The sequence below is a fragment of the Dermacentor andersoni genome, chromosome 3 (genome assembly GCF_023375885.2).
Source record: "Dermacentor andersoni chromosome 3, qqDerAnde1_hic_scaffold, whole genome shotgun sequence".
NCBI classification, from domain to species: Eukaryota; Metazoa; Arthropoda; class Arachnida; order Ixodida; family Ixodidae; genus Dermacentor; species Dermacentor andersoni.
The window spans coordinates 177,941,214-177,955,016 of NC_092816.1; positions in this window are offsets into that span (position 1 = coordinate 177,941,214).

Sequence of the window (13,803 nt, forward strand, 5' to 3'; positions counted from 1 at the left end):
CACGCAGCCTTTTGCCACGATAACCTTGCTTTCATAAACAGTGGGAAGGGAGGGATGTTCGTATGCGTGAGGTGATTTTGCCCCTGGAAACAGGTCTGACTTCACATCCGAGACGCGCTGTCGAGGTATTTCTTTCTCTTCATTCGGCGGTGAATTACGAAGCAGCAGTGCAAAGGCAGGAACATTCAGCAAACACGCTCCGGTGAGGAGCAGAGTTCCACGTAGCCCGTGAAGTTCTAGGACGTACTTGAATAGTGTGGAAAAAATAAGAGACGATGCGGGCGCTCCGGACGTCACGACCCCAATGGCAAGGCCTCGCCATGGTGAAAAGTTGTCGCCGATACCAACGATGCTGCAGTTGAACATGATGCCTTGTCCGATGCCTGTAACAGAGTAGCAAAATGAATCAGAAACAGCGTTCTCCTGTCTACCAAACGCTAAAATTTGTACAGGTATGCTACCTTAAATAAATGCGAAAATGTGAAATCTTGTCGATCACTCGGCGGGCATGTTTTTGCAATGAACCGATGAGGCCGCACATTAGCAGTTCTAAGCAAACGATACAATAAAGAATGCAAAGGTGTTGCACACAGTGCCACGGTGATGTAGTTTTTTTTAGGATGCAGATTATCACCGCAAAGTCAAGTTGTTCCGCTTGCGCTCTTAAATTTACATTTTTAGGAGGTGCCGCGACGTTCAAGTCGTGAAATTAACGCTAGAATTCGCAATAATGAGCTAACCTCCCGCGCCATTTTAACTGCGTACCTAGTGTTCCATAAATTCTGTACAAGGATCTACTAAGTGAGCCTCTTAGACACATATTCATCATTATATGAAGTCTTTGTCTTGCAGAGGGCGTAGACTTACATTTTCTTACCTGTAAGGTTGTACACTCACTCTCTCACATCCTCTACGTTTACGATTAATCTCGTTATGCTCCACAATAATAAAGCTTAGGTTAAATCATTTTCTCTAGAGGATTTTCTGGTTATCGCCCTCTAAGAAGCATGCTCTTCGCTCAGCGTCAAATACGCCATTGCTCCCTGGGATACCTTTCAGGAAGGCATTGTAATCACTAAGGCCCGTAGCAGCGGCAGTACTAAACTTCTGTGACGGCATTTTTCTGCTAAGCGGTTGTCACTGAGTTCGTTTAGTGGTAATTTCGTGTGGTCAAAGCAACACTGAGGATATAAAGGGCACACTGTAGGGAAAGTCTCGATAGTAGTTTGGAGGATCTTGGTTACTTTGCGCTCCCCTAAATGTAAGTGCACAAGCGTCTTCGTAGTTTTCCGCCATAGAAATGCACCTGCGGCGGCCTAGAGGCAGATCCGAGACGTGAGCAGCAGGAAGCCGTATGCACCGAGTCACGCAGCAGCGGGCAAGGGATGGTGGCAGCAGTCGACGGCATCTTTTACTGTTTTGAATGTAATGTCTGACAGGACAACTGAGGCATGATACCTTTGTATTATCGGGCAGTGAACTGCGATTGAATATAGGTGCGTGCTTTTAATTCTTCGTTTCGTTTTGCGATTCTAAAGTGCTGCTTGCTGGGCCAGTTGGTGCATATTGAAACTTGAGAAAAACAGCGAGAATATTCACACGCCACAAAAAGAGACACCACAACGCTGGACTAGCAACTGACGTACATTTGAAAAAAGATTCAGCTTTCGAACACCAACCGCCAACGCATGCGCAATGCTCTTAGCAAGGTACAATATTCTTTGAATTGCGGAGAACACTATTTTGCTCTATCTGTTTCTACTTTCTACTTCCTTGTCTTTAAAGGTGAACTTTTTAGAAAAGCTATCTCTTTATCCCTCACAGAGATAGAAGAAACACTGGTGCATTTTCCTTCCTCTTCTAGACTTATACAAACGGCCTCAAGTATTTCTCTTTCGGGTTTCGTCCTGCCCCCGCCTAGAATCGTAACATTATGAAAAAGTGGTGCACAGTCACAATGACGACAGTGAAATCCAGATGACCAGCTTTCCGAGAGTTGGTCAACGCACAGCGCTCGCGCATCCGTTCATTGACGCATCGGCCTGTTTAGTCAATATAGACCTCGTTTCTCCAGAACCAAATGCTCCGCGAAAAAGGTCAATAAGTGCTTTCACAATAGACTGTATGCATAGTTGGCACTTTATACGCGTTGCATATTATTCTGTGTAGTTCGTTTATTGACTCACATGGCGTCACACAGCCTAATTGGTTCCAACATAATGCGTTTGGCACCTCCCATGTCTCGGCAGCTATTTCGTTACCCTTGTAGACCGCAAGGTGTACACTGCGCGCCCAAATCCAATTTCTCTCCTTCATATCCAGTTGAATAGTCGTTACGCCAGCTGCCTAACTAATCAAAACTGCTGTGTTTATAACACTTGAAGCCACATCATTTGTTTCAGGTTCGATCAGTGACACCGTGGTGAATAGCTTCTTGCAAAGCTTTTGCAGTGTCCACAAACTTCGACCATAATTTAGGACGGTTCGTCGTACACATCGTAGGCACGCAGAGCACAAGATGGTTGAAGTCACACTCAAGGCTTAAATAAAGCAGCCTCAAGCTTGAGACTTCTAGAATGAAGTGGCCTGTATAGCGAACGATTTTCGAGGCCCGAAACACTTTGTTATAGTGTGCAGCCTTGGAAGATTAAAGCAGCAAATTTTAAGAAATGATTGGATTACGCAAAATATATCGCACGCTGGTACTGTTGAGCGATTATAACGTTCGCAGAAAGTTCGTACGGTATTTTTCATGATAACTTATATGAATTATGACATTAAATTTTGTATTGGCACCCTCCATCCAAGGCCCGAAAAATTCTGCCTCTAGGCTATATGCACATTGCACTTTACGAATTTTCTCACACAGTTTACTTTGATAAATATAATTATTTTAGTAACGCCTTTGCGCAACGCGGAGGGCCCGACTTGTCGAGGGTGCGTGGTTCGCGATCACTTTTCTCTAACGAAGAAGCCGCCGACGCCGACATTGGATATTCTACGACACGGGGCCCTTATTGCTGTCGAGTTAATAAAACGTCTGTTAACTTCATTTTGCTTTCCTTTTCCCGATGCTTGCCTCAGCTAACCGCTGACATCAATACTATCGTTTCGTTCTTCCTGTCGCCAGGTTTGGCCGAGTGTCCGATCTTCTTGAATTTATATCTCTATGATGAAAGCGTGAACCAAAGGAAAGCACTGCAAACACAATGGCTCGGCCACAGCAACCTTCTTGCAAGGCGTTCATGAGGCTGACGCTTCTTGAACAACTATAGAGATCGAGCAGCCGTGAGAAAGATTCGTAACGCTTCGCATTTGCGGCATTTTTGTCTGTTATTGGAAAAGACGGTCCTTGGTTTCGTGCAAGTGCAGTCTATGAACGTTCTGAAGGGGTCAGATACACTTGGGGACTGCAAGATCTTCGCCGTAGAAACACTTCGCTCAAGCAGGCTTGAAAATCTCCTGGCGTTGAAGTAGGTTCCATACAAAATTTTTCAGTTTTGCCCTGCACTATCGCCAAGGCCCATCAGACGCTCCCTTTCGACCAGGGAGTCTTCGAGAAGGGCGGACAAGGAGCGCACACTGAGTTTTGAAAAACCAAGTGGCTGCAAGCTTTCACACTAAGAGTGGTCACTGTGTGACGTGCCATTTGCGCCAAGGCAATTTCTATGCTAATTTGGGGCAAGGAAGGCATCGAAGGGGGCGGGCAAGCCGCCCGCACAAAGGCTGCACGTCTGCAAAGATTCCCCATGTCAGTAGGAGGAGTGGCCCAGGCAAACCTGGATTAACGAGCAGGAGGAATTGTGTAGGAGCAACCTGGCGTCGCAGCATAGGACAGCCAAGCGGTTAAGCCTATTGGGAGCCTTTACATGCCGAAACCTGAATATACAGTATTTCTGACTGCAGGCCGTCATGATTATCTACATACGCACAGTGACGAGAATCAGAAATTATACTGAAAACAAAGGTACTGCCGCGACAATTTGAACGCTAGAAGCAGAGGGACACTATGAAAAGCGGCTTAAGCAGGCAGAATTTGTGTGATTTTTGCTTCTCTTGTGCCGTACTGTGAAACTGAATTGCTGGAGTGCTAAACTCGACCTCATCAAGCGTTCATTGTTGTTCGACACTTTTCTTCAGTGAAAGAAGAGTGGAATGATCAGTTTCAAAAACGAATGAAGAACCTCTGGGATAGCATAAAATATTTCCGATGACCCATGCCATGCGGGGACATTTTTTTCGTTGTGCTGTATGCCTACTCGCCTGACATCAGCTTGGATTAAATAACATTCACCAAACTTAGTTCTAGGACTATGTCACGGTCAGTCGCATCACATTGGATTATGAAAGGAAGCGCGCAATTGGGCTTTGCAACAAGCAGTTTGCTCGCTGGAAAGCTTTTTAGTTACTGAAAAGAATGTCTCCGCTCCACGTGCCGACGTACAATCTTTGGCTCGGCGTTGCGGGGGGCGTCGATTAGAGGACTGGCAATATTTGCAAAGTTGCGAATCTACTGGTTCACAAAGACACAGACTTTTAGCCCTCGCGCGGTACATTGCGCCATTTGTTTCGCCATCGGCCACCGCACGGGCGTCTTTCCCACGGCTTATGGATTAACACGTTGAGATACATGTGGTCAAAAGTTCCCTTCCGACCTACGACACGGCGGAACAGCGCACGAATTTGAAGAGAGATGCTTCAAATGTGAGGCACCACACGGCGCTTGCGACCAGCGAAGCCCCTAAAAATACTATGCCGACAAGCTCGCTTGCCTCGCTGCAGAAAAGAGACGACTCGAGAGCACACCAAGGGACTCCGATTAGCCCCAAAACCACCAGACAAACCAAGGTAGCACAAAAAAAAACACCTAAGGAAAACGACCACAACTACCTCTCACCGCCCCTCCGGAACCACTTTCAAGTTCGACGAGATACACAGCGGACCCACAACCGGATACCAGGTCCAGAGCTGGCAGTCTGCCAGGCTACTAAACGAAATGACCGACGCCAAACCTGCCACCACCCAAGACGAAAACCCCAAGTTTTATGCGGGCCCTGCTCTTCCTGATGCCACCCACGCATTCCGGAGAACGCCCGTACGAGCAACCCAGACACTCCTCCTCGGCCAACCTGAGTCCATCCTTCATTCCTTTGGCTCGCAGTACTAGCAAACTAGGTAATATCCCTATACCTTCAACCATATCGACTTCCTCTCGCGCTGGCACACAGCAATCAGCCCTTCCGCGATACTTTCTTCCATTTAAAGCCGAGACGGATGCGTGATTAGAAACAATATAAAGGCAACGTAATCTTCTACAGAAGCAACAAGTAGGACTACAAAGGCAGCAAGCACATTGTCACAGAGTGCATGCCCGCGTCCTTCTCGGTATGGCCGCCAGTGCCGCCCCAGCTACAGCGCCGCTTGCACGGCGATGGGGGGAGAGCGGTCCCCATTGTTCCCGTCTCGCCCGACCGTTTGGTCACGTGGGTCGCCTGAGCGCGACGGAGGGAGCGGCAGAGCAGTTTGGAAGACGAAGCAGCGTGGTCGTGCACCGGGAGACAGCTGAAGATGTGGTCGGCAGGCTGAAACCTCCAGGCCGAAGTCTTCGCCGTTCGACCGACAGACGGTGCAAGTCCGTCAGGATCTTCGGCAGCGAGGTAGCAGCAGCCCGACGCTCTTCAGACCGGGATCTCGGCAAGCACGCCACACTTAAGCCTCGTGTTCCAGCACGCTCTCAGAACTTTCCGCCGGACTGTATTTTTTTAATCGCGTTTAATCTTTCATTTATTTATCCATCGCGTGTTACTTCTTTTATGCTCTGTTAGTGTAGTGCTTGCCGTATTTATTGTCGCGTGTATTTTTCATTTTTGTCGCGTATTTTTTGTTTATTCGCGAGTCTTAGCAGCTCCCACGTGGTGGGCTTAGTGCCGCGCGAGTGGCGTCAGGGCGTGTGTGTGTGACCCGCACGCCTTCCGCGAACTAGGCCCCACTGCTGGTAATTTGTATGTTTGTTCCAGTATGTCTCGCGCATGATTTCATTTTATTAAATTGAGGGTGTGTGTTGTACGTCACCTCCCGTCTTATGCCTCTGGTTCGCGGTCGATCAGGCGTGGACCTTATCGCCGGTCAGCAGTCGAACCCTCAATAAACGCACGCTGGGTGGGTTTGTTGTCGCCCCATCCCCTCCGGTTCGGAGAGTGCGAATTGCTCACCATCAATACTTGACACACATACAAAGGCAGCAAGCACAGATACTCAAACAAATTGGAATGCTTGCGCAACCGCTTGACGTCCTCCGAACCGCAGCATCTCCGCGCAGACGCCGTACAGCGCGTGACTAGGCGCACCCACAAAAGCACGTCAATACCAATAATGGGAAAGTCTAATATTTCAAAGTGCGTTTTGTCACAGCACACTGCCGGGATTATTGTCTGGCCGTAGAACGGCAAGGGCATTCACGGTAAACGGAAATCTCTCTTACATTTAATTTTAGACTGTTGGTCCTGGCGTTAAACACCTAGAAGAAGCAAAATAAAGAACGATTCTACCGTGGCTCGAGGCAGCCGCGAAGAGCTATGACTAAGACGAACAGCTCAGGGCCGTCCAGCAGGTCCTCGGGGCGCTCCAAAGGCAGGGACCCAGCAAGCCGGAAACGGCGAGCGGAGACCCGCGCCGAGTAACGGCGACTTCGTAGATGACTTAGGCCCTCGTCGGGGCGCACGAGCACCCAACTGCAGGCACAAATAAAGCTGGCTCCAATCAAATCCGATCTTACATTTCATCACGCAATCCATGCGTAAGCCAGATGTCATAGTTCTTCAGGAACTCCTAGCGACAATCTCCTTACCATTCAATACAACCTACGGCGCTTCAAGCATCGCACAAGAACGTGGGCATGGGAGCGAGCAGGTCGCATACCGAAACGTGGCCACAACGCTGGTATCGGACCGACACGCGGCTGTGCAGAAACCCGTCGACCATTGCCAATGGTATTGCCAATCAAGATAGCGTTCTCTTAAAATGCCGACTTTTCTGAGAGTACGACATGAACATCATTAAATCATAACGCTTGCCTAATACAAAATTGAATGAATCCTTTGGCACCACCTCCTGAAGCAGCTCGAAAAGTCGGACTTGCTGTGAGCAGGGGACTCCAATACGCGTCATGCCTACTGATGGTAACCAGACTCATCGGCGCCCGCGATGATCTTCCTCGAGTTGCCCCCACACACCACCTCTCTCTGCTCAGTGACGTGAGGAGACCCATCAGAACAGCGAATACTGTACAACGCGACACGAATCCCAATTTGGCATGGGCCTGACTGGCGCAATCTGGGCAAATCATTAGGTAGTGATCATTGAATTCTCAGAATTACCGTTCCCTTATCTAATCAACAAAGAGGTCGCAAGCGTTGTTCCAACGCTATCCCGACGGAACTCACAGACTGGGACATCTTTCGCAAGCTCACTACAAAAATCTAAACGTCTACGATAAACGCGTGGTATCGCTCCCTTCATACAGCACATACACCAAGCACCAAAACAGTCTAACGCAACGAAACAAGCTACGAATTGATCGACACCTCGTAACGCTCTGGCAGAAAAGGCATGCACAAATCCAAAGGTGGAAACGCAATAAACCGAAGAAACGACTCAGACCCTGCCTAGATCAGATGACGCAAGGAGCTGAAGAATATGCGGACAAGTTCGCCATCGACAACTGGTTGGATATCTGCGAGCACGCTGGTAACAACCTACACATCAGCAGAGCGTGGTCTCACTTTTATACCCTGCTTGCGCAACCCAAACGAGAAAACAACTTAGAGAATATACAACTAAAGAAAGGAATTGACTCAAAAGCCTTAGCACAACAAATCGCTGACCACTTCTTGCCATCAGCTACCACCGTTTATAGCACACGAGTTAGCATTGGACGACCGCACTCTATCCAATCTCTACCGCCCCTTCTTAATGAGTGAGCTCCGAACGGCCATCAATGTCTGTAAACGGCAGACAGTGCCGGGACGAGATAACTACTAGGATGTTGCAAACTTTACCCTACAATCAACTGCAATACCTCTTCGACACCATCAACGAAGTTTTCGACACAGACAATATACCCGCAGAAGGGAAAATGGCCATGATCATTCCCATTATCAAGCCGAGTAAGACCCCACACGAAATAGCGAATCTCCGCACCATTTCATTGACGTCGTGCCCGAGCAAAGTTATGGAGAGCATGGCACTATCGCTACAACCTACAAGTCTGGAAACAGGACATGACATATCCGGTGAATCCACGTGTAATCGCTTACCGAAAACACATGTCTACGCAAGATGCAACGCTCTGCTTTGAAAATGTGTGCACTGAATTCAGCACTTCTCAGCTGCGCGCCATAGTTAGCCTGGACATCAATGGTGCTTTTGGCCACGTAGCCCACCAAGCGGCTCTCGAGAGCCTTAGAGAGATCCGACCGGGACAGACGCTGTATGACCACGTCCGAAATGACCTTACCGACCACACGGGTACCGTGATGGTAAATGAGGTACAATCACACACACGGTACCTCCTATAGGGGCTGCCGCAAGAGTTGATTTTGTCACTAAGCCTCTTTCTTCTTCCTCGCTCTCAGTGGTCTGGCGCGCCATATGAGAGCTGTGCCAGATCTTAATTTCACAGTATATGCGGACAACGTAACCTTCTGCACCTGCAAGGGTTCACCTTAACAAATACAACATATACTACAGTCGGCCATTGAAACCACAGCTCGGTACTTTAAAAAAAATTGGGCAAAGTGGGAAGTGTCAAATTCGAGTGCATCGTCATCACGAACTTCGAAAGGCTCGAGAACATCGGCCACTCATTACACTCTCCGTACAGAATGACCCCATTCCTAGTAAGCCTTACATGAAAGTTGTATGATTCTGGTTTCAAGATGACGGAAAGTCCAAGGAATGGCTTTAACATACAACCGAACAATTACAGCAAGTTCACCGCATCCTGAAACGCCCTACGCACAAGCTAAGAGGCATCAAAGAATACCAAATCAGGTGCACAACCCTGGCCCTTGGCATACTCGCGTCATGTATCAATATCTGTATATAGAAATTACCAAGACGCTAAAATCTAAGCTTGAAGCCCTGCTCAGTCAAATCTCTCGCACTATATTGGGTACTCTTAAATCCGCCTAATCCGCTAGCGTTCGAGATACTGCGTTCCTTCCTCATCTTGACAAGCTCGCTTAACTTTACCATGAAGCACAATTCACCTGTCTCAAGCTCTCCGCACGAAGACACGCCCTGCTTCGTGAGTTAAACGTGTCCTCCACCACCCACATCCGAAGGCAGCCGGCAGCCCCCATGGACGACGCTCGGACCTGTACTACGGAACATGGGCCGATACGCCCAACCAGGATTATGCCAAGCACGAGTCCAGCATATACACGAGAACACAGGAGTGGCTCCTGCACACGGACCCATCTCCGTCTCAGAACTGCGAGGCCTGCCGGAGAGGAAAAGCTTCCGATGGAGTACCAATGTCTTAGGGCTTCCATTACAACATCAGCAAGCGACGCTTGGCCGAAATCATGACTGTTGCTAAGGCTGTTACCATGCCCAACCCGCACGCCCCTAATTTACTGGTGAGCACAGATATTCAAGCGGCCTGTCGAGCCCTCACAGCAGGTGAGATTCCAGGTATGTATTACAGTACGCTAGTTAACCACTTTGATGCCCACCTTTCGAAACGTGTGTGGAAACAGCGGATAACTGATCACGCGGGGATAAGAGGGAATGAAGTGCAGCCCTGCAAGCCCCGCGTAAGACTCCCGGGCCCTCCTGTGTGGTGGCAGGATTCACTGAACCGTAAAGAATTACTTGCTCTAGTACCTTCTGACCGGCGTTCAAGATTAGCCGATGCGCACCAACCGCAGAGTTTACCCATATCCACTCCATGACATGACGCCAGGTGCTCCTTATGAGGCGTGTGCAAATATACCCTCTATTAGCCGCCCACATTCACCATTACATACAATGCAAGGAAGGGTCCTCCATCTATTTAGTGTGTGGTGGCTTCCGGGACAACGCCCACGTTCTATGGTATTGCCAGGATGGCCATGGGGCCATGCGCGGGAGTCTCAATCAAATACCTACTACACGAAGGCCTGCGACCCTGGCGTAGTGGCTGGCGGACTGCTCACCAGACACCATGAAGGCCGTGCTCGAGCACCTTAAACTTCTAGGCCTGTCTGATCAATAGACCTTGCTCATTTTAGTGGACCTGGACTGGGGCTTGTGTTAAATAAAGTTGTTCTGTTTCTTGCGAACGTACTGTGTGTAGTAATCAGTTAAACCTAAAAAAGGAAGCATATAGTTTATGTTTACGGGAAAGATATGTTCAATTTTAACTCTTGAAGGGCGCCGCTTCGCTAGGCCAACAACATGTCCTAAGTACTGAACCTTCGTGCTAGCGAGACATTTGCTCAACTTCAGGATCATGCTTGCCTTGCGCAATCCAGGAAACCTGTAATTCAACTGTGCCATGCGCTGTTTTCAGTTGCTATAAAAGAGGGCAATGGCGTCGATGTAAGCAGCAGCGGAAAAAGAATTAGAACCGCTCTCCTAACCTGAGATTGCCAAACCCTGGGGAGGGCTTGGTTAGCTTGTTGAGCGTTTAGGACACTTTCAAGAGAAATGGTTGTTGGTGGATGAGAAATGTGGATTTGCCTGGCGAGAACGAGCACGTTCACAGGCCCATTCCCGTTGTCGTTCTTTGAAGGATGCCTCCTCTTCGGCGGAGCGGACCAAGCGCGGCCTAGCCATAGCGCAGCTGGCCTTGAACTAGTGAGAAACGGAGCGCAGTAGGAGGAGAACGTGTCAAGCCGCCAGCCGGCCGCCAGGTGTGGGTGAAAAGGTCTTGGATTTTTGCATACGACGAGAGCCGCACTAGCGGCGTGAGTCAGGCGATGTCAATTTCGCTTGGAAAAAAAGGCGCCGAATAGCACTTGGTTCATTAGCTTTGAAAATACAAAGTGGGCCTTCTTCAGCCCAAATGTTATGAGAAGCGGCGAAATGGGCCGTCCGAAGTCATCAAACAGGCCAATTTGCTGGCCTTGTCCAATAGAGGCCCTTGCCAGAAGCCGCTTACTAGGTCGACCATTAGGTCGATCGTCGAAACATAGTGTGGCCTTAATGTTTCATGCGGAAGAGCGCATGCCCCATCTGTGAAATCGGTGATATTACCTGCGTCCCCGCGTCGAAAGCGAGCGCCAGAAGAGCAAGGCGCACAGAGGTGGGGAAGAGAATCGCGCGCCGGTCAAAGTACGGAGGAGAACGCTCAGTGCGCGGCAATGCGACGCCCCGTGAAGTAAAGTCTAGGTGGCGTTGAGTGAAGCGGGGAAGGAGAAATGGGGGCGAAGCGTCGTGGAGGAGGCAGGTATCTGAAGGCGTTCTGGATTGATGATCTCTGGCAGTTGATACGGGTTCTGTGTGTGCTGTGGTTGTACTGGGTTCTTCTTGTGATCGAGAGGCTGAGCGCCGAGCGAGAAGGATGGAGCAGGGACGCAAGCGGCGGCAGGCGAAGCTGCAGTCGAGCTACCCCGAAGTCGTCGCGAAGCGCCGGGTACGACCTGAACAATGCCGGCAAAAAGTGCGGGCTTGTCCTGCCAGGAGATTCCAGAAAAGCAACGAGGATAAGGGGGAAAATAGTGTGAATAGTGCATTACCAATTTCATTGAAATAAGAAGGACTGTGCATTTCCTTACAGTGCCTTACCATCTTTTCTACTGGTGTTTTACACCTCATAAAAATCGAAACAGGGACATAAAACACCAAATAAAAATGTCTTGAAAAAAAGACGCCAGACAAACAATATCAAAGCATCTTTTTTAAACATAGTACGCACAATGCCCGAAAAGTAATAACATCCATAAGCTTACGCGTAACCCGCGTTCACAAAGCGAAGCGCCACTAACTTTTTTCGGGATATGCTTCAACATTAGTAAATGTGAAAATTTTTGTATTTTCTTATTGCATTTATCTTATGGTAATTAATTAGCTGCCGGGGTTTATTACCTGGGGTTTCAACAATAAAATACGCAGGAAGATTAGCCGAATAGCAACATGTTTTCGACTGCATTGCTCAACAACTTTTCGTGTAGGCGCGACGACATACGGATCTTCGCTGGGAAAGGCTGGTGTGAACTGATTTCAATATACTACTCTGACTGCTGTCCCCATCCTGGCAGGCCAGGACGGGGACTGAACAAGTCTGTGGACGATGCCATAAGATCCTTTAGGATATGTGCTTGTTCAGTGGAAAAAAAAAAGATTACTGAGGCGTATACAAAAGCTCATGGACGATTATGATGCTCCTTAAGTACGAAATTTACGTGCCGCTGTATACGTGTTTTCATTTCGCTAGCAATCGCTTGGCGTGGACAGTCTGTCTCGTGCGGCACATTGCAGACGGAGCGAAGAGTGGCGCGACTGCTTCGCACATCGGTGGATCACGAGAGGCAGCGCGCAGCGTGTTGGCGACGCGTGGGCATGATTTACAGCAGCCGCAGCAGGCAGACCTCCACTCATTCAGCAATTTGTTTCCATATATTGTATCGGTTGACGCGCTCATCGAAGGCCATCGGTGAAAGGACGACGGATGGATGGATGTTATGAGCGCCCCCTTTGAAACGGGGTCGTGGGTGGCGCCGCCAAGCTCTTCTTATTGTATTGCTTAATGTCCTACCTATGTAAGAAAGAAAAAAAGAAAAGAAAAAAAAACTTCCCACGATGAATTCCCATAACCGAACTTTCTCAACGCCCATTGTGAGATTTGTTTTTGTACGCGTCTGTTAATCGTCTTTCCTTACATTTGTTGCACCAATCTTCCAATTTACTTTTCCTCTGCTCTCGCTGAACGCAAGGGCTTCAAGGAGGTCAGAAGTGCCTAAATCGACCGCTGGGCAGACATCTCCACATTTTAATAATTCATGCTTCATCGTTTTCAAAGCTTTATTGCTGCAAGCACATGCTACTATTTTCTTGTTGTAACTCACTTTATAAGTGGATGTGCGAAGGAATCCTGACTGCGCTTCAAACAGTAATGAGCTTCCCTTTGAGTTATCCGATTTCGGTTTTTCCTCTTAAGTAGTTACTCATAGCAGGTTTTCTCTTCAATTGCCGCCACCCATAAGATTATCTCAGCCTCTCTGATTTCCCACTTGAGGTTTTTCTGCCATGTTGCTCACAAGACAGGTTGCATACTAGCTGGTAATCTTCCTAATCAATGTTCCTCCTGTACAAATACCTGAAGGCTCTCCCAGCCTATTTACTTTCTTCCATATTACTCAGTCGTTCTTCATACTCAATTTTACTGTGAGCTTCCCTCACTTTAAATGTTCTCCAGGCCATATCACCCTGCACCGCTTCATTTGTAGTCTTCCCGTGAGCGCCCATTGCGAGACGTCCAACTGACCTTTGGTTGCGATCGAGTCCTGCTTGTACCCCTGGTTTCATGCAAACACCCGCACTTCCATATGCAAGTCTTGGAACCACTACATTTTTCCACATATCTCTTTGAACCTCGTACCTATATACTGTATCCCCCTAACGCTCTGTGTTTCATCATGGCCGCATTTCTCTTCAGCTTTACTCTTATTGTTTTTTTCTGGTGTTTCCATGTATCTGTTGCCTTCATTTATCCATATACCAAGGTATTTATACTCTTTTGCGCGAGTGACTTCCTGGCCTTGTATTCACATTGCGATCACTGTTTTCATTGAATATCATAACACCTGATTTTTAAGG